Source organism: Haemaphysalis longicornis, unplaced genomic scaffold (assembly GCF_048455015.1).
Source record: "Haemaphysalis longicornis isolate Haplotype H1 unplaced genomic scaffold, Haemaphysalis longicornis Haplotype H1 scaffold_8, whole genome shotgun sequence".
Lineage (NCBI taxonomy): Eukaryota > Metazoa > Arthropoda > Arachnida > Ixodida > Ixodidae > Haemaphysalis > Haemaphysalis longicornis.
In genome coordinates this window covers 51809052-51831592 of record NW_027526445.1, presented here as the reverse complement: position 1 = coordinate 51831592, position 22541 = coordinate 51809052, and the positions used below count along the sequence as shown (strand labels likewise).

Genomic DNA, 22541 nt, shown 5'->3' with positions numbered 1-22541 from the left:
TAGGCGGGGTGTTGGGAGGAGTGATCAAAAATACGTTTCTTTTTGAACTGCATGCCTCGCGTGCACTGACGCCGCCCTGAGTGGAATGCTTTATAACCAGAGTTGCGAATTGGGTGGGTTACAAATGCATTGCCGCACAGCGAGCATGAAAACACAAATGACGGCGCTCTGTGCGGCGAAGTTGTCTGCTAATTAGGAGTCGCAGCGCTGCTCATTCGGCAGAGCAACGCGTTGTCAAAGCTGGTCAAAGCTGACGACGGTTGCGAATCACTTGGAACAGCCACACCTTTCGTGCGAACGCCGGCTCCTACGGCGTAGAACAGCAGCACCGGCAGCTGATAGGAGCGCAGCTTGATGTATGCCACTATATAACTTCTCCAAAGGTAATCGGTTTCTTTTTTCTTATGAGCACAAAACTTCTCTTACTATTACAAACCACCAGCACCGAAACATTTACAAGTAGTTTTTAAAGATGTCCGCGTCCCGCTGTAGTTGGCAGAAAATGGCTAACCTGCTCCACAAACCTTCTCGACTCCGCGTCTGCTCGACTCCGCGTCTGCAGGCACATGGAAGTGCCTGCACTTGGACGACACGCTCACTGAGTATATAGCGGTACAAAAGCCCTATTTAAACCATGGCCATTTTTGTCGCAGTGGGTAATAATTGCACATCACGGGTTCATATCTTTATAACGGGCGGCGGTTCTTTCATACTGAAAGAACCGGATGAGTGATGAAAGGAAGCCTATCAGCAGCGGGTTTTTATGAAGTAATTTTTAAAGTGAAGCTATTACACTCTCGTTAGTTGGATAATTTCGTATTGCAAACAAAGAACCCAGGCAGGACCCGGTAGTTCTCTCCCAAGACGCCGAGTAGATGCGTCAAATGATCAGGCACCCAGCAGAGGGCTTAGCATTAGTGTAAAAAAAACACAAAAGAAGCATCGAAACCGCATGATGGATGATGAGACGCCGGTAAAAAATGGGACTCCCCCCCCCCCCCCCCCCCTGGCCATGTCTTCTTGTAAAGATTACGTTTGCAGCTGCTCTGAAAGGGGTAAAGGGGGGGGGGGGGGGTTCACGTCATTCGAGGGATGCGTCAGGCTAGGCATAACCCAGCAGGTCTCACCCAAGAGGCCGAGCATATGCGTTGGGGCCCAGAAATCTGCCACCAGAGAAGCCGACTACAAGCGACAAGCACGCCGAGACAACGAAGATCATTTCATACCCTCCCCATCATCATGTGTAGTGGGTTACAACAGCTGCGCTGGGCATCCCCTTTCGCAGGGCGGGATGGTGTCCTTTTTTTTTTAAAGGAATTGCTTTTTTTTTGAAAAAATGTCTTAATAGTTAATTTCTTACATCACAAAGTTTCCTCACCAAAACGTAATTCATTTGTTTACTCTATACGGATACGGCAGAAAAATATATTACTGAAGCGAAGTCGAAGCCCATGACCAAATCGAGGTAAGCCAAACTATACGGATCGTTAGCGCTCTATGGGCGTGATGCATGGGCGTGGGAATGGGTGTGCAAAAGGCGCACTTGCTCCCTGTACCCTTCCCCCTATTCATTAGCCCCTTTGTTCCACTTGTGCTTGCTTATTTTCTGCTGACATTGATCATAAGAAACTTTCGAAAATGTTGATTGCGACCCCAATGCCTTTGCCGTGCAAATTCTGCCCGTGGCATTTCTCTTTAATAGAATGAGTTGTCACTCCAGACGATTCGGTGAATTACATTGTGTATTTCCGGATCAGCTGCGCCTGTGTTCTTTTCTAGCGACCCATCCCCTCTCCTAACAAAATAGCTGAACCTAATAATGCAACATGCTTTTCAACGGTGTTGTTGGCCCTCTTGAGGGGTTTCGTTTCCCCAGTTCTGAAGAAAATCGAGACTGTTTTTTTCATTTTAATTTTTAGGGTTACGTATTTTTAGAAACAACACTGCAATCAATCGTTTCTCGCGTATCATTATATTTTTTTGTAGACGAGCGATATCTCACAGAAATGTTTAGAAATATGTTGCCGACATTATCTATCAGTTACAAGTTGGTCACTATTGCAGATACGGAGATGGGGGGTGTCATAAGCAACAATGTGTAGCGTCTTGTTGGAATTAACAATCTTTTTCTAAATGTTTTGTTCACGGCAGAACGGAAAGTTTGCTTCGAACTGTTTGTGGATGATTGTGGGGTTTAACGCGCAGACGCAACGCAGGCGATGAGGCGCGCCGTAGTGGAGGGCTCCGGATTAATTTTGACCACCTGGGGATCTTTAAAGGAGTACTGACACGAAATTTTTATGTTACGTTTTTTTCGCTGCTATGCGTGCCTACCAGCCCACTAATCATAGAATGACAGATTAGACGGTCGAGCGCAGCGCAAACATTCCTTTACGGCGTCGTTTATTTGTGCCAGTTTCGGTTTCGACAAAAAAACGCCGAGCGGCCGCCATGACAGCATGTATCACATGGCGTCACCATTCTTGCCGTATCGCTGCCTCTCTGGAAGCGCGCGCGAGCGAGCGCACGCGCGCGCCCAGACCGGCCGAGGTCTTCGCCGTCCCCACAGGCCCGGGCAGCATGACGTCAGTCCCAAAACCATGACGTGTACACACGCCCGAGCAGCGCGCGCCAACCACAGCCAGCGCGTCGGCTTCGTCACGGGAGCCCCGACGTCGGCAGTTTGGGGCACGTAGCAGATGGTGTCACGTCGGCCCGCTCTGGGCTTTCTCGTGCGGGCGAAGATTAAAATGGATTTTAAATGTTTCGCTGAACGGTTGCTGTTGAAACTTGCTGGGAGATATCTCCTGATAAAAAGGAAGCGTTTTACATAGTTATCTCCGCTTTGAAATTTCGTGTCAGTACTCCTTTAACGTGCGCCGAAATCTCGTACACACGGGCGTTTTTGCTTTTCGCCTCCATCAGAAAAGCGGCCGCCGCGGCCGGGAATCGAACCCGCGACCTCGTGCTCAGCAGCGCAACGCCTTAGCCCTTCGAACTGTTTGTCCTTTTGGTATAGTGTTTGTTATGAAACAAATTTTAGTCATACAGTTACACCTTGCGGTGCGCAAAGCCCAAATCCGGAAAAAGACTGCAGCCACCATAAACTGCGGGAAACCCAGGCCACGTTTGCAATGTTTTTTTTTTTCTTTTTTGCGAAGTCGCATGATAGAAGAAATCGAATTGCGGTTTCGGGCTGTTATCTGGCTTGCGCATAACTCATAAAAATTTGGGAGAAAACAAGAAAAGGCATGTCTAGACGCATGCTTAATCTCTCGTGGAATCACCCGGCTTCGTTTGACGATGTCCGACAACCGTCTGTCTGGACGCGGTATGCTTTGGCTGCATTGTGAAAAATTATTAAAACGACAACTTTGACAACTTTGCGTAGCGCGTGCTATATATCGATGATGCTTTTGTAGTTGGGTGTCACGTACCCACGCTGATACTGAAACTAGTCAAGGGAGGGGGCCAGAGCCTCTCGGAATAGACCCTGCGACCAAACATCCGATCATTCCCGCCATGTACGCCGAACAGTTGGCACGGTTCGAGTGGCAGCGGGTGCTTGCTCACGAAACAGAGCGATGCCGGAGGGCCGATTTTTCTGTGTGGCAACGTGATGCAGAATACAAGCGTCAAGGAAGAGATGAAAATCTCCAGCTTCGTCAGGCAGCAGTCATGGCTCAACAACAGCGAAAAAAAGCGAATCCCGCGGTTGAATTTCAGAAAGTGCAACGAACACTGCCGAATCACTGCTCCACACTTCCGACAGCTTTCATCTTGACTGTAACTGCGTCCCTTTTTGCGTCCCATCGCTTTGCAACTTCCTTTAACTTCCAATCGTTCTTTGGTAGCAGCAAGAAAATTATTTTAGAAAATGGCTCACGATTACTACACTAGTTAATGCGAAATTCGCATTAACTATACACTAGATAACGCGAAATTAAGGCGGTCGCCAAATACCTCAGCAAAAAATTACTGCTCCGTGCCCATCAAATAACTTTAAAAATGGCTCAAAAGATGTTTCTCTCTTTCTCAGTCTTCGCGTTCTTAGACCGCTGGATTTACGTCATTACAGTGGTGTAGCACCTGTTGGCCGGATTTTTTTCAGTTACAGAAATGAACTCATTCAATGGTCAGTTTAAAAAATTAGCAGTGGCTTAGCTCGGCTATGCCAGGATATAGGTAGCGTGAGCTTAAGTTTAGCTTGTTATTCTTAGGTTTCCTGGTTGTCTAGGATTAGCTCATTATCATGCTTACTGCTGCTAAAACGATTTCCAATCCAATCCAATCCAATCTATTCCAATCCAATCCAGTCCAGTCCAGTCCAGTCCAGTCCAGTTCAGTCACTGCTCCTCGCGCATGCGCAGCACGGCTTTCCAGGAGCCACGCGAAACGGCTATCAAGCGGCTCCGGCGCAGCGTCAGACTTGGCTACTGCGCAACAGAGGCGCACAGCTAGGCACGCGCCAGCGCCAGTGCCTCTGCCGCGGCTTTGACGTCACTCCTCTGGAATGCGCAGACCGGCGAATGTGCAGACCCAATTTTGTACACACCCGTACTCCAATGGGGTTAGAGTTCAATCCAATCCAATCCAATCCAATCCAATCCAATCCAATCCAATCCAAGCCAAGCCAATCCAAGCCAAGCCAATTCGATCCGATCGATCCAAACCAATCCAATGCTCCTGGCGCTTGCGCAGAACGGCCCTCCATGGCCAACGCGAACCTGCTCAACCTCGGCCAGTGTAGCTTGCGCTACAAAAGACAGCCACGCACGTAAAGCAAAAAACGAAAGGCAGATAAGCTGAGACGAGCAAATCATGAAGTGCCGCTCCGTGCGATTTATAACATAGCTCCGCGGTGCTTCCAGATGCGAAAGAAAGGGTGAACACGTTTATTGGAAGGGTCGCAGAGTCCCTTTAATATAGAATACCTTTATCGATTCTACTAAGCAATAGTAAGCATTGGGCTCTGATATCAGACTTTTTCTGCAATCAAGAAACTACTGACTTCATCAACTCTGGCTGCTTGGGGGCGAGCTGAAACCTGTACCGGTAAGTTAAGGTTTGAGGTATTTGCTCGCGCATGCGCATAGCATCACTTGGTCACCGTTAACAGTGATTGCGAACATTGACTGCGCATGCGCGAGCAGTTTGCGTTCACCGTAACTCATAGGCAGAGGTTTCCCGTCGCCACAAAGCAACCGGCGGCGACGAAGTGCACCTCGCACCTTGATTGCAGAAAACCCACCGCTCTCGGCACCTAACGCCTTGTAGAGCCTGTGGAAGCCATCCTATTCTATGTTCTTTGTTTTAAGGGATTATTTCTGCATTGTGGCTAGGAGTTATACGAACGGCGCATTTCCGTAGCATGGGGCGCAATATGGCCGACCGTTTTGTCAGCTAATCCTCGCACGCCTTTACTAGTTCAGACAAACGTCTTGCCCGAAAATCATTCTTACGACTGAGAACTCGTGTCGGGTCAGTTAATGTACGTTCTTGCGTAATTAGGGAGACATGCACAAGTAATATTATGCTGAAATATTTAACGTAGGGATTGATTCTAGTTGACTTTATGTGATGCCAACTCTTCCCAATAGATTCGGCATTAACATCCTGTTTTGTTTTTTGAGGTTGTTCTGGCGACATCTACAATAGCCTCTAAAGAATATTATGGCGTTGTTGACATCCTTTCACGAATGTGAAATACTGAACTGTTCCTAGAACACATCGTCACAATTTATTTTGAGAGAATTCTTTAGATGTCAACACTTGAACAGCAAGGCGGGTGGGGCAAGGGGGGGGGTGGAAAACGGACACCCCTGCGATAGGAGCGCTGAAACGTGCCGTGACACTAAATTGTGGTAAGGACTATATTTCATAAAGTTGAACGTGTCTTTTATATTCACACGGAGGCGGTATGCTCAAATTCCTTAATGAGCAGTGTAATCCCGAATACGGTATAAACCATCCTAAAATTCCGCGCCGTACCTTCTTTTTTTTTTGCCCTCGCAAGTGATGTTCCACCCGATCTAAGCTTTAGTTTAAATCCCGATTTACTTTAGCGAAAAATTTACGTTTGAAAGTGTCGCTTCGTTTGCGCCCCGTCGACTTTGACGACCTACCAGTAATTTTGTAGCAGATTGCTTGCATCCGTTACCTCTACAATCCGTGCGGGACCAAACACTAAGTCTACACTATACCCATAAAGTTTGGAGTACTCAGGTCGCACGAAAACACATTGCAAAGTACTGTTACGCCATGTCAGTAGTCGCTGCAGCAGCCGCGAGCGGCCTAGGGCTTTTTATCTTCCGTCACGGAAAACATGTAAACTAAGGCTCGATACTTCCAGTAAGGAGTCATAATTTGATTTACAGGGCCTAACAATAAAATTCAGTCCCAAAGGAGTTTTTAAGAAATTCACTTTACTGTCCCCTTAATTGTCTTAATTTTAAGTAGACTGTCAGAACTGCGCGTAAACTTACCTTACTTTTGTAGTGGACGAAAGCTGCGCGAAGCCACTTGCACTTGTCAGACAGCGATATACCGCATGTGCTGTCCCTTCCATGTCGGGCCTACTGGAACAGGTTTTTACCTACCTTGACGTCTGTCCTCACCAAGCGTTCGGAGCGTTTCCTGAAAACGGCCGGCTGATTCGACTAGCAGCGATACTGCACTGTGCCCGGTGTGATTGGGCGCTAAAAAAATCTATGGGTGGGCGCAGAAGAAAGTTCTGGAGTGAACCTATTTTGGCCGGCCATCTTTGTTTTTTCCCACAAAGTTGCCAGACTACACCATGAAGCCTGAAGTTGCGAATAACTGTCGGTGATGGCTGGGCACACAATAGAATAGAAGGATATATCTTCATACAAAAATGTGTTCCCCTTTTCTTAGGAATGGGATCGTTATTACTCTCCCGGTAAGCGGACAATTACATCTCACTTGCTGCTCACTGGTGGGAAGTAGGGATGCAGCAGGTTGACCCTGTCCCTTAAACTCGTCCTGCACGGAGGCACACAGGCTGATTCTCGCACACGGACGCGCTTTCGCGAATCCGTGTCAAATTGAGGCAAAAAGCGAAAACGCCCGTGTGTTCGAGATTATAGCGCACGTTGAAGATCCTCAGGTGGTCAAAAGTAATCCGGAGCACTCCTCTACGGCGCGCCTCACCGCCTGTGTAGCGTAGCCGCGTTAAACCCGATTATTTAATCAACGAATCCGTGTCCAAAATTATCTGACAAACACTTCGGTAACGATTTCAGCATTCGAACACCTCTGCTTCGCATTCTTCTCTCGGCTCCACTCCTACAAAGCCAGTAATTTCGTTTGGTTGTCGAATGAACGAGTCTCAACTTAGACCAACTCCTTCACCTCTTCCGCAGCTGCCATTTTTCAAACTCTAACGCCCTTCCAGTGTGTGTATGAACATGAACGCGCCTTTTCGTCTGTGATTTCTTCCGCACTTCTACAATTTGTTTTGAATATTTTTCTCTATTTCCAGCGCCTTCTGTGCAGATCCCTTTCTGTACCCTACTGCCGTATGCAAACTCCCGACCGGTGCGAGCCTGGAGCCGTTGTTGTCGCAGAGTGTCTCTGCAGATTTTGCGATGCCGGCTGCCGATATAATTCGGTGCCGACGTCAATAGGCGGGCCACTTCTCTCCCCACGCCTGAGCTTACCGACGAGACTGACTCGCGACGCGCGTTCATGAAAATGTAGTCGACGGGGGACATGAGTACTGGATTGAATTTCCCGAGCGCGTGAAAAATATTAAGAACGAGTCACTCAAAAGGAAGGGGGGAATAGAGGAGAGCTACCGGCACACACGTCTGTGGGATGACATGTCCGGATGGCAAAATAACGCGTTAATCTTCGCAGCGCTCGAAAGCAGCAACAAGCGTTAGGACGGACGTCGCCCCGAACACACGCCCTCCTCTGTATACACTCCGTCAGAGAGGATCCCAGGAAGTTGATGTAATGAGACGAGCGCGCCGCGCCAAGATGAGGCTTCGGGTCTGTCCTGGCTTTCTGCTACTTCCCAACAACGAGAAAACCTCTTTTTATTTATCATTGCCCCTTTTCTAGCGCCCCTGGCACACCTATCTGTATGGGCGTAGCTGCCGCGCGTGTATGTGTGCATTGTGCGCACGTCTAGATCCATCTCTGTGTATGTGTGTCTATCTATATATCCAGACGGGCGACGCCAGTCTGTGTGCGCGCCGGTGAGTCGCCGAGGGAGGGCGTCACCGGCTGTTGTCAACGATTCACACAGCGCCCATAGCGGGGCGGGCCCGTTCCTATTCAATCGAGCGTCGCTCCTGTCAGAAGCAGCAAAGACGACGAGCCAGCGTGCAGCCGCTTCCCCCGCTTCCTGCCCTCCCCATTTCCTTTGTGACTAACGCATTCACCGGGGCTCGGGGCTTTAATGTAGGGGAGAAATGGGAGGACCGGGGTTACACAGGAGGCACTGTTCCGGCGTCCCTTGGCGACGGGATTCGATGGGACGTCGCGAGAGGGGAAGAGGGGCGGGCGCCGAATGCTGGCCGGGTTCGGAGAGATTATGTGATATAAGGAGGAATTTATTAGCCCCGAGGGAACGGAAGACGGGCCCACGCGGCTGGGGGATCCGGCTGCGCTGCTCCATCCGTCCGGTGGAAGCGAGCGTAACGACCGCAGCGCCGCTGCCACTGGCAGCGCGACGACAAATAAGCGACGCTGAGAGGATAAGAAGTGCTTTGGTGGGACTGCCAATTCCTTCCCGTTTTTGCTATATACGAGATGTATTGGTGCAGCGCTCAATGGAGCTTTGGGTGTGTGTGTCTTCCTCGTCGTCCCTAATGAGGCCAGGGCTCACAGTGATATTTATTTTTACGTTTAGCAGTAAAATGAAGCCCCGGATGCAAGGATCAGGATGCAACTAGCACGACGAAACAAGCAGGATGTAACGCCCTGCTCCTGCACACAGGATGCAGCTCCACATCTTCTCAAGAAGAGCCTGTGCGTCGTGTTGCTCTTGGTACGTCATGACACATGCATTGTTGAGAGAAATGCATTCCTATACGTTGACCTTGCGCTGGCACTTGAGGATGAGCAGGAGGAGAGAGAGAGAGAGAGAGAGAAAACGTTTATTGAAAAGCAGGGACGGGGTAGGGGAGAAAAAGAGTTAGGAGCTGTGGGCGGCCATCCTATTCCGGTAGGCCGCGTGCCGCGGCTGCCATCTTCGCCCGAGAGATCAGGGCCTCCTGGTCTTCGAGCTGGCAGCTCTATAAACTTTATTTAGGCGAGCCTTAGGTACTGATGTAGCCCGGGATACCCTTGCCTGCGCTGGCCCTCCGGGCCCTCTCCAGCAGGCTACGCTTGGAGAAGAGGTCGGAGCTGGTCAGCTGTGCCCCCCCACTGGTCGTGTGTAGGTTGGAGATTAGATGTAAGGGACGGGATTTGTTGACGCCCCGTACCAGATGGTATAGGGTGCCAGGGTGGGGACAGTATTGGCAAAACTCAAGGTAGAGGGGGGAGGGTTACATTGCATGGAGTAGGGTATTGGGGGGTAAGAGTTCGTTTGTAGTCGTCGGAATATTGTAGCGTCGGTTTTGAATAGGTGTGGGCAGGGTACTGGGCATTGTTGACATATATATATAGAGAGAGTGAGATTAATTTATTTGATGCCCGACATGGGTTCTGAAGGGCAGACGACCTGTGAAGGTAAGACGACCTGAGAATATTTTTATTGCGCAGGGGTGCTCACACAGGTAAATTACAACAATGAATACAATAGGGGTAACTAAGGCGGTAAGTTGGGCGAGTTGGTATTCTCTGTCGTCATATTACTTTTCAAACGCAACAGCGTTTACAAGTGTTAACATATGACTGCAGTAAATGCGAATGGAGAAAGTTAAACCAGCACTCGTATTTGTGTTTCGGTGTTCTCCAATGTGGAACACTTTGTACAGAAATTTTTTTTTGAACGCTACACTTCAGGGCTACAATATTTCTAACAGTTGGCAAAAGCCCGAGTATTTATAATACGTCACCAAAAGTGAGCCAATATCGAATATTCAAACCGAACCTGAAATTTACAATATCCCAAATACAAAGGAGATTGATCAAAAATTACTTCATATTCCCATGGGAAGTTTCGAATATCCGCCGACCTGTAGGATTACCCACTAAAAAAGCTGGAACTGGGAGTAGTGTAACCAGGTGAGCGGCTTCAGTTTTTTACTTTTACCAAGCACATGCAATGTTACACTTACGTTTGCACAGACAGTCATGCCACATATATATGCCTCACTTTGGTTCGGGCTCCTTCTGCTAAAAAGGGGGAGGAAACCAAGCCTACTTTAAACGATAAGCTCTACTGCTTGTCACAGTGACGCACTCCTCACAGTATGACTGAATAAATAAAATGTGCTGTCTTCGCGTGCTGGTACAAATGCCGCCCCGGCTGCTCCAAGCACATTTATCGAGTTCAAAGAAACAGAGTTCCGTGTTTCCCATTACAACTGAATCGGATGGATTTTACCTATGTTCTTACACAAGCACAATGACATTAAATGTTGAGACCTTCGGGAGGCGGCAGTCAATATAGTAAACACCAGCGCTATAGGCATGCAGCGTTTGACGAATGGGCCCGCATTTTTGGCAGTGTAAAGACGGATGTTTTCAACGACCAGTTTTGCTTTGATGAGTGTGATAATGCCTACTAGTGGCATTATTGATGTTCCCACACCAATGGTACGAGGTATGGCAAACAAGTCACCCGCATCGGAAGGATGCTCCGTGATTGTGGTACATTTCGTGTCGAAATTTCTTTCTTTTATGCATTGCCCAGTCTTCTCCATTCACTGCACGATATATCACGCCGGCCTTGTGCATTTACGTTTTCTTCGTTTTCTCCACCTGATGCGTGAATAATCCATTCTTTGTTATATATGGCGTCCGATAGTCGAAAGCTGCATGAGAATATTTCAGCTGTAGACAAAGAGGTCAGCCGTGGTAACCTGAAAAATCGGGGGATTGTGTGATACATGTCATTTGGACAGCCTCTAAAGGCTGGTTCAATTTCGTCCTGCAAAGTGCAGCTTCTCCCTCTCTCTCGTGCAAGACAAATGTGAAAATTTTATCATCACTCAAATTATGTCTACGGTTGGAGCGTATAAAATAAAAACGAAATAACAGGTGGCCCTTTTATGAACATTAAATTTCAATGCGGCAGAATAGAGGAAATATTACGCTTTCACATGTGACAGAAATCAAGTGCTCGGTTTGAATTTATTTGCAGCGTTGCGGAATAAATAAGACGAGGGAAGAATTACCTACTAGCATTGCATAAGGCCATCTTTGATTTATCAGTTTTGTTGAGCACACGAGCTAGCAATCCGAATTATAGTGGTGCGACCTTACTCGGTCTTCGTAATGAATACACAGCTGTAAATTGTGCATGCTTACTGTTATGTCCGATCGTGCGGACAAAATACGCACTTCATGCAAAAATACGAGCCTTGGCATGGCTGAAATGTCTTAATCCTGCAAAATACCGGATATCCGTTTCGGTGTCGCACGTCGGAACGTATTTGCAGGATTATTCACGTTTTACGACTTTGCACTGCTTATTTTATGTTGAAAAGAATAATAGACGAAGATTTGTTGGCTTTGTAAATAGAATCCGAAGTGAAAGCTTCCGGTTTTCATCGACTTGAAGGGCTGAACTCGTCCCAGTGCAGATTATGCGACCGTCGTTCCTCTTATCCTGCGGAGGACATATCCACAGCCATTCGAAGTAGGGAGCACATCCCATTTTTGATGTTCACGCCAAGTATTCCCAAGCAGTATTCTCAATGCGCATTACGGTAATAAAACTATACCTCACGAGCTGCCCTTTCATTGCTTTTCTGTGATTTCCGTTGTGGGCGAGAGTAAAAGAAGGTTGCGTGCGACCTTAAACTGAAGAACGTTGCGTTAGAAACCACAAAGGTGCGTAGTTCTTCGAGTGCGCAGATTGAAAACGTCTTTCAAAAGTTTTGTAGCAATCGCGCACAAAAACAATGACACGATAACACATTCTGAGCTTCGATTCAGTATCATCGACATTTTACTCAATGTGTCATTGTAAATTAGCGAATATCTGTCACCAATGTGAAAAACGACCCCAGCTTCACCGAATTTACTTCGCGAACGCTGTTATTAACAGCGAAGCTGCCTGGTGCTTCCTAATCGCGAGGCTAAGCTTCATAGAACCTCGCAGGTCGATCGGATCGATTCCCGTTCGCGCTAATTCATTTTTTCCGTGTTCCGCTGCTCGCGCCATCTACTTGTTACTTTTGAACTTGGAATACCGCCACGAAGGGGCGCCGCCAGGCCTTTTTGCTTTGTCATGGCGTATTTTTTAAATTGCTGTCACCATAAATCAAACCGCCATGTATTCTTAATTAATAGACCAATGCAAATATCATTTATGCATTGATGTCCTGCCTCAAATATGGTTAATGTTTACTGTTTGCTCAAAAGCATTAGCAGGTGTAAACATTGCTACCAGATTTAGTTGTTGAGAAGAGATTTCTCTTGTAAGCGTCTAGTTGAAACATTCTTTTAACTTGCTGAATGTGGGCTTGGCTCTTGTTCTCTCCCTCGTTACCACATTTCGTACCATTAAAGCCTCGACCAAGAGTATACTTCGCTGTTACAACAGCGGCGAATGCACAACCCGCCACCGCCCCCTTCCCATAATGTCGAGAGTAAATTCTAGCTGGTCAAGCATTATTCTACAGATTTTTATCGGGCCGGCAACAATAATTTCACACGCTACCCTTATCACCTTCCGTCTTACGTCAATGCCCATGAAATTAAAAAATTGGAGGGCAGACGTCCACTGCAATCCAAAAGCTTAGATTTTAAGGTGTTTGAATCAATGCTCTGATAGGTTCAACGGTCCTTTGTTGGGGCTTGCAAAACATACGAATGTTAACTGAGCCTTAACCATAGCCTAAGCATTGCTTTAGGCCATGCGCCACAGCCTTCCTCATGAAGAACGTTGCATTAATCAACAGGCCCAATATGGAAAACTCCGTAATTTGAAAAGGCGAGGCTGTCTAAATTTTGACATGATTATAAATGCGATGAATATCATTCGCTAGTCGAAAAATGGTGTGAAAAATAGGTTGAACGCTTTTTCGTGAAATTATCCTTTTGTTTAAAAGAGAAAAACATGTCGTTACAAAAGACTGTCTTCGTAAGATGTGCAGTGGTTTGAAGCAAATAAGTGTGGGTGTCGTTTCTGGTGCCCTCTCAGCAGTTATTTAACTGTAACCATCTGCAACACATAATAATTCTACAAAAACAGTAAATAAGTGCAGTGCTAAAAGTATAGTAGTCGCGAGGGAACCCAAAGTTACAGGTTAAACATATATGCAAACAAGTATTTGTGCGCGTTTGTGTGTGTTTGTGTGCGCGCATGGGTGCGTGCGCATGTGTCTGTGGGCGTTGGGGTTCGTGTGTGCGCGCTTGTGTGCATGCATGTGAGTTTTAAAATGTCCAAGCAGTTTGCGCATGGCATTACGTTTATTACGCCAGTGCAATAGCATTTATGAATATACGTGTGCACAGAAAGTGCAAGTCTAAGGCGCTTGATGAATGCGAAAAATGGCAGTAAGCCCACGAGACCCATGAACGGGCCTGAGAATACGAATCCAAAGCTAACGAGCATTTCTCTAATAAGAGTGTGCCTCAGAAAGAGCACTCCAACGTAACAAATTTTCAAGCGCATGTTTGTCCGTGAATTGCTATTTGAGTGCTCAAGCCGATAATTCTTGCTGCATAGGGATGCATACCTAAATTCATGTCTGCTGAGTTTGAGGAGAAGTTAAGGAGCTTCAGTGTGAGGTGCGATGTGCTGCCCGCACCTCAGCATGAATGGTAATGTTGCGGTTCAGGTATAATCGACAAGAACTGAATTCCAAAGTATTGCGATCAATTACTCTTCACTTATGGGAGTTGGTAGGCCACTAAGCCTATCGTAAAATACCATACCCCGACAAAGTTAGTTTCTCTGGATTTGTGTATAAGCCGTCGCCCATGCGGCTGCAGAAACATCGATCATGTGTGATCACTAGGATGAGCGCCGCACGGATGCCCCGGTTACACTACCCGTGTACATTTCTCCCACGTGTATAGTCGCCTAAAAGGCCTTTTAACAGTGCATGCGAATAATGGACCGGGCGTTAAAGTTTCACAACATGCTGAGTGTAAACATCTTTTAGAAAATGAATTATCTACAACCTACTTTTTAGGGAAAAATAAGCCATGTTATACGAACTGGGAAGCTTCTAATAGGTATTTTGAAAACAACTTGTACCAGTATACTCTTTAATGGTGCTCGTAATCGTAATTTAAAAAATTACCATGAAATTTTTCCTGTTTAATAACTTCATCATGGTCGTGCAAGGAAGGATTATGATCGACGAAAGACTCGCAAGAAATTGCATTATTAATAAGTTGTATTTTGCAGATCAACAAAAGAGAAGTTTTCACGGGTGAATTGACATTTTCCATTCCCGCCATCATTTGGTGGCCCATCACCATAGTATCAAAAGCTTATATATATAGCTTATATATAGCTATAAATAAGATATATATAGTATCAAAAGCTGCGTTTGGCAACTTTGTAGTTACTAAAGTTTGCCTCGTATCAACAGGCTTATCCTTTCCGAAGTTTCGTTAATTCGATGGCTCGATGAAACAAAGTAGACATAGCGGCATACAGGTTTACAGGAGTTTTTATCCCAGTATCAAAGTCAAGATAACACGAATATGCAGCTTTCGCGCATTCGGTGAAGATGAACGGCTCTTCGTAAATTAACAAATGTACGCACGAAAAGAGAATGGCAGTATCCCCCTGAAGAGATGTTGAACTTTGATGTGTATAACTTAAATCGATAGAGTACTCGAATGTCCTTATAATATTTTTACGACGCTTGCATGTATGGTTAGTTTAGCGCAGCCAAAAAGAAATTAGTCTAGACAAGGCCACCGCTAAAGAAAATACTCACGTCTAAATACGAATATAGAAACAGCATGGCGGGTAGAATTACTGTAATAGCACGCGACGCTCGACAAAGCTCGATAATACAGCATTAGATGAAAAGAATTGCTGTTGTAGTATACTTTTCATCCATGCCTTTTAGATATACAAGTCTTCCGCCATTCCGTCTTTCGTAAAATTTTTGTTCTGTACATTACTGAGCGATGTAGAGGCTGACTTGCTCGAATGTTATCTATGCAGCTTGTAAATGAATTCGGTGGCCGTAAGTGCCTAACGTACCTTGAATTTAACTAAAAGTCCTCGTGAAATGAGTATACATTTCAGTATACTCTTAATCTGGATCCACATAAGATCCACTTAGTAACTGGAACTTTTTTGCAAAAAAGTTCCACTTATATATTTGGAACCGTGTTCCACATACCCTGAAAATGTAAGTGGAACAGTGCACCACATATTTTTGCAGCTAATTTATCTGGATCGGCGTTCCAAATAAAAGTATACGGATCACTGTTCCAAATAAACGGATAGTGTAAGTTACTGGAACACTGATCCACGTAAAATGATTATGGATTTATCCGGTGCGCCGTTCCAGGTACCTTCAGACCAGCTGTTTATATAAAACGGTGTTCCGATAGACGTTGAGAAGCTGTCTATGGGACTCCACTTTTCCAATATATCTGCTTTCCTGTTGGTATAAACTGAGGTCATTTGCTAGGCTGGCGGATGCATTGGTATCAGAAGGAAACCGCAAGCACCATTCTAACGCAGCCTTGACATATGGCCTACAGTGATACCAACAATTGGAAAACAGAAACCGCCGCAGTGTGGTCCCTGACAGTTCCCAACACTTGCCTATCGGAGCACAGTTCTATATAAAAGTTGGTCTGAGATACCTGGAGTGGCACACAGATTTTGGCTTCATCCGCCACATCCTGTTCTGGGTTTTGGCTGCATGTAAAAGAAACAAGACTCGCATTAAAATACATACCAAACCAACTATTAGCACTGATACAATGCTTTTCAAAACACTAAGCAAATTTTATTCGCTCGTATTATTGCGTACATTTGAGATACGGAGACATATCTGTTTCCACTTGGGCAGAAAATGACCAGCGTACAGGATCAAATACCAAAACGATATCAAGTGGCCAAAACGATCTAAGTGGCATTTTCCTATTTTCGCTAATATTTACCATTCTTTTTTGCTAAAAAAACATGGGTAATAAAGATGGCTTTAAGCGCAACCGCGTCACAAACAGACTTCTACATCTACCCTCGCACTAACTCAAAAAGCATTACACAACAGTGAGCATAAAATATGCTGTTTTATCACATGAAATCAGGTACCGCAAATACGGAAGTACCCACAGCGCTTGCCATACCATGTTTACGCATCCCGGTTCCAAAATATGCAGTTTGCTATTAAATTGTAAGGAAAAGCCAAAAATACAAGCCATACACGGTTGGATTAATACAAGACCTGCAAGAGTGTAGGAAAAGAACACTGGAGCCAATACTAACAATATAACATTTGCACAGAAAAACTTACCGGAAGCATGTGGCACTATTGCACAACTAAAACATACACCATATATCAATATCAAGCTAACTGTAGCCAAAACCGACTATATACGCGCCCTAAAAAAGCCTTTCATTGAAGCCGCGTTGCTTCCCCGACAATTTGTAGCTATTTAAAATAACTTATCCAAAAAAAAAGCTCATAGCACCCAGTGTGAATCTTACAAAATTTTACAAACCAGATAGCTCGGAGCATGTTACGCATTTTAAAATTGAACAAGCAGCCTAACTCTAAAGACGTTATTAATTCCCTCAAGAACAATTCAGACATCCCAAATAACCAAGCCAGGTAGCGTTGAAACATACAGGTGACCAATTTTACCAAGCGAACTTGGAAGCATTTTTCCAGCCGGAACATTTATCTGAGGTAAAATTCACAGTTGCGTGCTATACAAACCATACTATCATGACGACAGTATGCTTGTGACCAAAGCACTGCCTCTAACAAGCAAGAAATGCAACTTAGTCCAAAGTAAACAACTTTTTCAAGCCAGATATGTATATTTCGCATTCTTCTAGGGCTTTGGTGTCAGCTAAGATACAGTACAAAAATTGATTAATAAAGCCCCAAACCGTCTGTGTAAATAATTACTCTCACGTTTGCATCCATCAACAGCAGCACTGCCATGGAAAAAAATTTCGAGCTGCACTTGAATAATAAAAACGTTACAGTGCAGTGCCATTAACTACATTAACAGAGTAACAGAGTAGCTGCAAAGGCAGCCTGCGCTTTGTGCCAATAATGATAAATTGCAAAGGAAAGCCCGACTTCACTTTTGCAATTGACATGCAGCTTGCATCTACCAATCATTTGAACCACGACATATCTTTCCTAATAGGCTTCAACGTCAAACAATAATTTAAAACCCCAAGTAGAGTGACCACATCAAGTCTTTCAACAGAGCTTTCAACTTAAATGACACCAGGCCACTGTTAAATTGCCAAGAACTCTCTGCAAAAATCCCAAGAACTCTCCAAAGTCGCATAATTTTCAGGAGATTAAGATGAAATATACGGCGAGGAGGATGACCACATCTTGATGTGACAACGCAGGCGGAAAATCCATGACGTGTTTCCTGCAGACAATATTTACGCTGCCATTTTCTTCTCTCAAAATAACTGGACCTCGAGAATAACTGGACCACGTCATGTACCTTTAAGGAAGGAACAAGAAAATTTTGTTAGACGATGGCTTTAAATGAGTGAGTTGCTTAGGATACCCCTTTTATTGCACAGTAATTGATTGAAATATCAGCGATTTCTAGGTTTCTTTTCTGGGAATGCTGCTAACAATGTACAAAAAACTATTAGCACAGACTGCCAATGGCCGTTCTTTTATTCTGGAAAGCAACCGCACTGGGCGTGGCCGTGGTGCCGTATTATCACAGCAGCAACTCTCAATGTGAAAGCAAAATGTTTGCAAAACTTGAATGCAAAATAATAGTTTTTTTGTCCACATGTTGCAGCATCCGAAACAGGCTGAATGTGAAGGTATTTCCCAATATTGGAGTTCACGATTTACTTTTAACAGTAATATTTTGCTACAAAGAAAACTACCACAAATTCAGTCCCGCAAAAATAAAATGCCAGCTTCAATAACACTACCATAAATTGAGTCCCACAAAAATAAAATGCCTACTTACCCAACTAAAATTAAGATGCAGGCGTTCCTGGCAGGGCCTCCTCGGAGTGCATTTCCAGGGAAGTTTTGCCAACGTGTTCCCAAAAGCTCTTACTGCCGTTTTCACCTACAGGTCAAGTTGTCACTGAAATGGTGTTCCGAAGCCATTACGTATATTGCAACTACCTAAAAAGGGACCATCAAAGTTCCAGAACTGGGAGTGCGTACTTACTTGTAGAATGCAATGATTTCATCCCGTACAACGGCTTTTATGTGTTTCCTTTTTGTGAACACACGCCTTCAAGAACCAGGAAAATGGCAGTATGCATTCCTTGTTCCATTGTTTTAAGTCCCGGTCCGCCAGCTATTTCCTAGAAAATAAAAACAGTATAAAAATATCGAAGCATAAATTTACGCTTCCCTCTAAGAAGGGAGTACTACAAGATCTCGTACAATGCCTGATTAGTTGTGCTAAAATTTATTTTGCAGCACGAGCCCTGGTAACGTTTTGAGGCGAAACAATTTTAAATATAAAAATATTTGAACATTTTTAGGCTCACCTGTCATTGCTCCATGCGGAGTGGTGAACGTCTGTATAATACGCAACACTCAAGAGGCACTCTTTCGTGGCTTTATGACTTCCACAATGCATTCATAATCTGCCACACTTGTCCCGACGACGCCTCGGCGTTCCGAAGATGTCTTCAGCCACAGTGAATGCCACAGCCATGATTTCAGAGGTATATATAAGGAATGGAAATAATTCGTTTTAATTTCTGTTCTTGAGACAAAGGAAAACAATTGTCGCACTCTACCAGTGTAGAGACAAATGTCTCCACAGTCAGCCATAGTCTGCATCTGGACAGGTTAGACAGATCGAATACAGAATGTAGCAATCTGCTGTCGCAGTATATTTTCTAAGTTCAAGGAAGCACAGAAATGGGTTAATGTTGGGTGCACATAGTGATGCAAGAACTTATCACCTGAGCGTTGTCGAAAATTATTTCGAATCTCGGGTTACCACCGACATTGACGGCATAAAAATGCAAGAGTGGCTTATTTCTAATGCAGTTCGTGAAGTAGCAACCACTAATTATGGATATTGGATAATTATCCTGAAGTCTCAAGTTACCACTGACATTAACAGCATAGAAACGGCAGCACACTTTCTATATACCCGCTGCGTGTTTCCACATTTCTTCCCCTCTACAAAAGAAACGTTTGTTACTGCGGTACTGCTAAGACAACAACTGTCCCTTCCTTTTCTCTTCACTTCAGGCAATGTTATTTAAAATAGATCATCTCAATTGGTCAAAGGAATTGGAAGAAACATGGAACATAAACATGAAACATGGAAACATGGAACAGATAAACGTAAGATGACGCCTTGAAAGCACATCAACACAACTCGAAATAGCGTCTACCTTGCGCGCAACGGGCAAGGTCGAAGACTCCCGGTCTGGTAAGCACAGTAAATGCATTTTACTCAGCAGACTAACACAACGCCGCAATTACCACGCAAGTTTTAAAAATACCAATTAATCTAAGGAAGGACGCTCCGACAAACTTGCTTGGAAGTTGTACACGTGTGCACGCGCGATTATCGCGAGCGACTAACCCGAGAAGATTCGCTACCGCAGAGATACACAGCAACCGTCAATATACAACTAAGCAAAGCCACACAGTAAGGGAACGTACGCAGTCAGAAATGTCCAGCCGACTCTGACCCACGAACACGGAAGTTTTGGTAAATTACGGCTGCAAACGTTTCTCCAACACAAAATGTTACACGCCGCGACAAAATGTTACACGCCGCATGGACGACACACGAACAACGGGCAGAGAAGCGGTATGTTTATCGGACGCAGTTAACAAGGATGTCACTGAACAACAACTATTACCAGCACATAAATAAGCAGCACTGACCTTTTTTGCGCCTCCTGGCAAAACTCCACTTCGTCGAACAGGAAATACAGCCCGGGGATATGAAAAAATTCGCAATTGCGCGCCGCAATCAACCCGATCAAACTGCTAACGGCGCTAACGGTTCTCGCCAGCGTGACCGAGAATTTCTTCAGTAAATGTCAGGCGCATTGCGCGAGCAATTGAGAAACCCGCCGGGAATGCCACTGGTGGCGCTGCATGCGGAAGACCGTAAAATTAGCGGAGGGAATCCTGGAAGATGGGAGCGCTGCTGTCGTTTGAAGTGTTGACGCAGTCCCGATTTTCATCCGTCGCCGCCGTACCCGTTGCAGCCCCACTGTACCGTGAATCAACGCAAAAACAGCTCTGCCGTGCTGCTGCTGACGCATGCGCATGGAATGCGCTACTGGGGTGGCGGTCTTTTCCTCATGGCTTCGGCAAACTTTCGTTCTCGCGGAGGCTTTGGCGATGCGCCCGCATAAGAGCTCATACAAACTCGGCACACGTGATGGATTTTATTTGATTCGGAAAACGGGCATATGCGTCTAAGCGGACGTTTACGCCCGCTGAGGCTGAAACAAAGCTCAGATAATAGCCGCGTTAGCGCGTTACTACTGGCTAAAGTTGTTTCTCGCGGAGGGCCGTGAGTGCGTGCGATATCCGAGCTTAACTTTGGATGACAATTCCTGCGTTGCTGTTTACAATGAACGCAAAAGGACGTGGCTTCATTTACTGCTTTTCTTGACAACAAGCCTTTCCGTAGTCAATAAAATATACTGCGACGCTCTTAGATACCCATGTTATATAAAGCTACTTACAGCTAATTAGCGAGTAATAATACATCGGCCCGTCTCCCAGCCCTTTTCCCTCCTGAACACCAATACTACAGGAAAACAGCAACTGGGGAAGCAGCTGGAGAAGGCGGGTCATTAAATGAACTTCAATTACTATGACAAGACACAACAACAGCAAGTTAACTCTGCGCATTTTTGCCGTTACTGCACAGCATAATTAGGAATTACAATGTCATTTCAGCATTAATACATACAAAATAATGCAGGTATCACGTGGTATATTTAGTTGTCCAAGTTTAGATCCGTTCACCCAGTCAACCGCTCCCTGCAAAGAGGCTTTTGTTTTTGCTTGTGGAAATTAAAAGGGACTCACCTGTTAGCATTCCTATCGGACTTACTACGTCATGACCAACGGACTTAAAAACCATCGTGCACCAATACGAATAGTTTTACAAATACATACCGATATTCACAACGGCCGAGTTTGCTTATTTTAGATATATGTAGCTTCTCTGCTGAAACAAAGAAATAAAACTCTCGCATGGTAGACCGCTAGCGCCTTCCAGTGAAGACTGGATAAACCAAAATGCGTTTCTTGTATTTTTTTATCTCTGCAAAGAAATGATATACAACAGATTCTCGTTAAGATGAACCCGAAGGGGCCATAAAAACGTATTCGAATTATCCGAAATTCGTCTTAAGCGGAGGTGTATTGCATTGTGGACATTACAAGAGAAAAATGTTGTGGTTCTTAATCAGCGTTCGTTTTAACCAAGTTCGTCTTAACGAGGGTCTACTGTATTTCTAGAAGAAGCAAACCGGGTCGTTAGTGTCATTTCTGTGAATTTGTAAAACTTCTTGTATCGGTACATGGTGCTTTTTAATTAGTAAGTCTCGTGAATTTGCGTCATGAATTAGTGAGTCCCATATGAATTGGATCAGGTGAGTCACCCTTAATAGCATGCACGAGACGAAAAATTCCAACGAACATCCAAGCATATATAACTGCATGCGTGACATGCTGCGTGCAGTGTAAAATGCGGCACAGTCGGTTAACACTATGTATATGCCGCATCAGGGCATAAATAACGTAGACTAAGTACCTATTTTACAGCAGATTATAGCTATTTATACGTTCCTGTAAAGCACTTAAAATTGTGCACGTACTACAACACAGCGAGCTGATGGCTGAACATTGAGCAAAAAAAAAATGTTTCTGCGACGCTTTGTGAACCAAATGCAGAACATGCAATAGTCTCAACAACTATATATATTTCTTTATGAGGTATCCACAAAAGCCCAATGAATTCTTCAGCACTACCACGGCTCTGTCCCAAACGCAGAAGGAGAACCTGAGGACATCTGGTCCTTCTCAAATTCAAGTCATTGGTGATTTCAGACGTACTGCGCGTCTGCAATTAGCAAAAGACCATATTCACTAAAGCGGTCTGAGCGCCGCAGACAACCTGAAAGGGGTTTTGTGGAATTCCTATTTTCGCTAATATACCCTTTTCTCGCACCTTTCATGCTTTGTACGGTGTTGTTATAGCAGTGGACATAATTTTTTCTGTCAAATAACGTCACTAAA

General features: G+C 45.1%; 2 long non-coding RNA genes across 2 annotated transcripts in view; both read right to left on the bottom strand.

Annotated features, from left to right (window-relative positions):
- The window catches only part of LOC144148661 (uncharacterized), a 446918-nt gene that overhangs the window by 118998 nt on the left and 305379 nt on the right, over positions 1-22541 (bottom strand). The gene's annotated exons all lie outside the window — the stretch shown is intronic.
- Positions 15982-20281, bottom strand: LOC144150188 (uncharacterized). The gene is made up of 5 exons (XR_013318451.1): positions 20163-20281; positions 18797-18938; positions 18469-18607; positions 18259-18381; positions 15982-17769 (listed from the first exon to the last, which is right to left on the bottom strand). It is a non-coding gene; the product is annotated as an uncharacterized LOC144150188 (long non-coding RNA).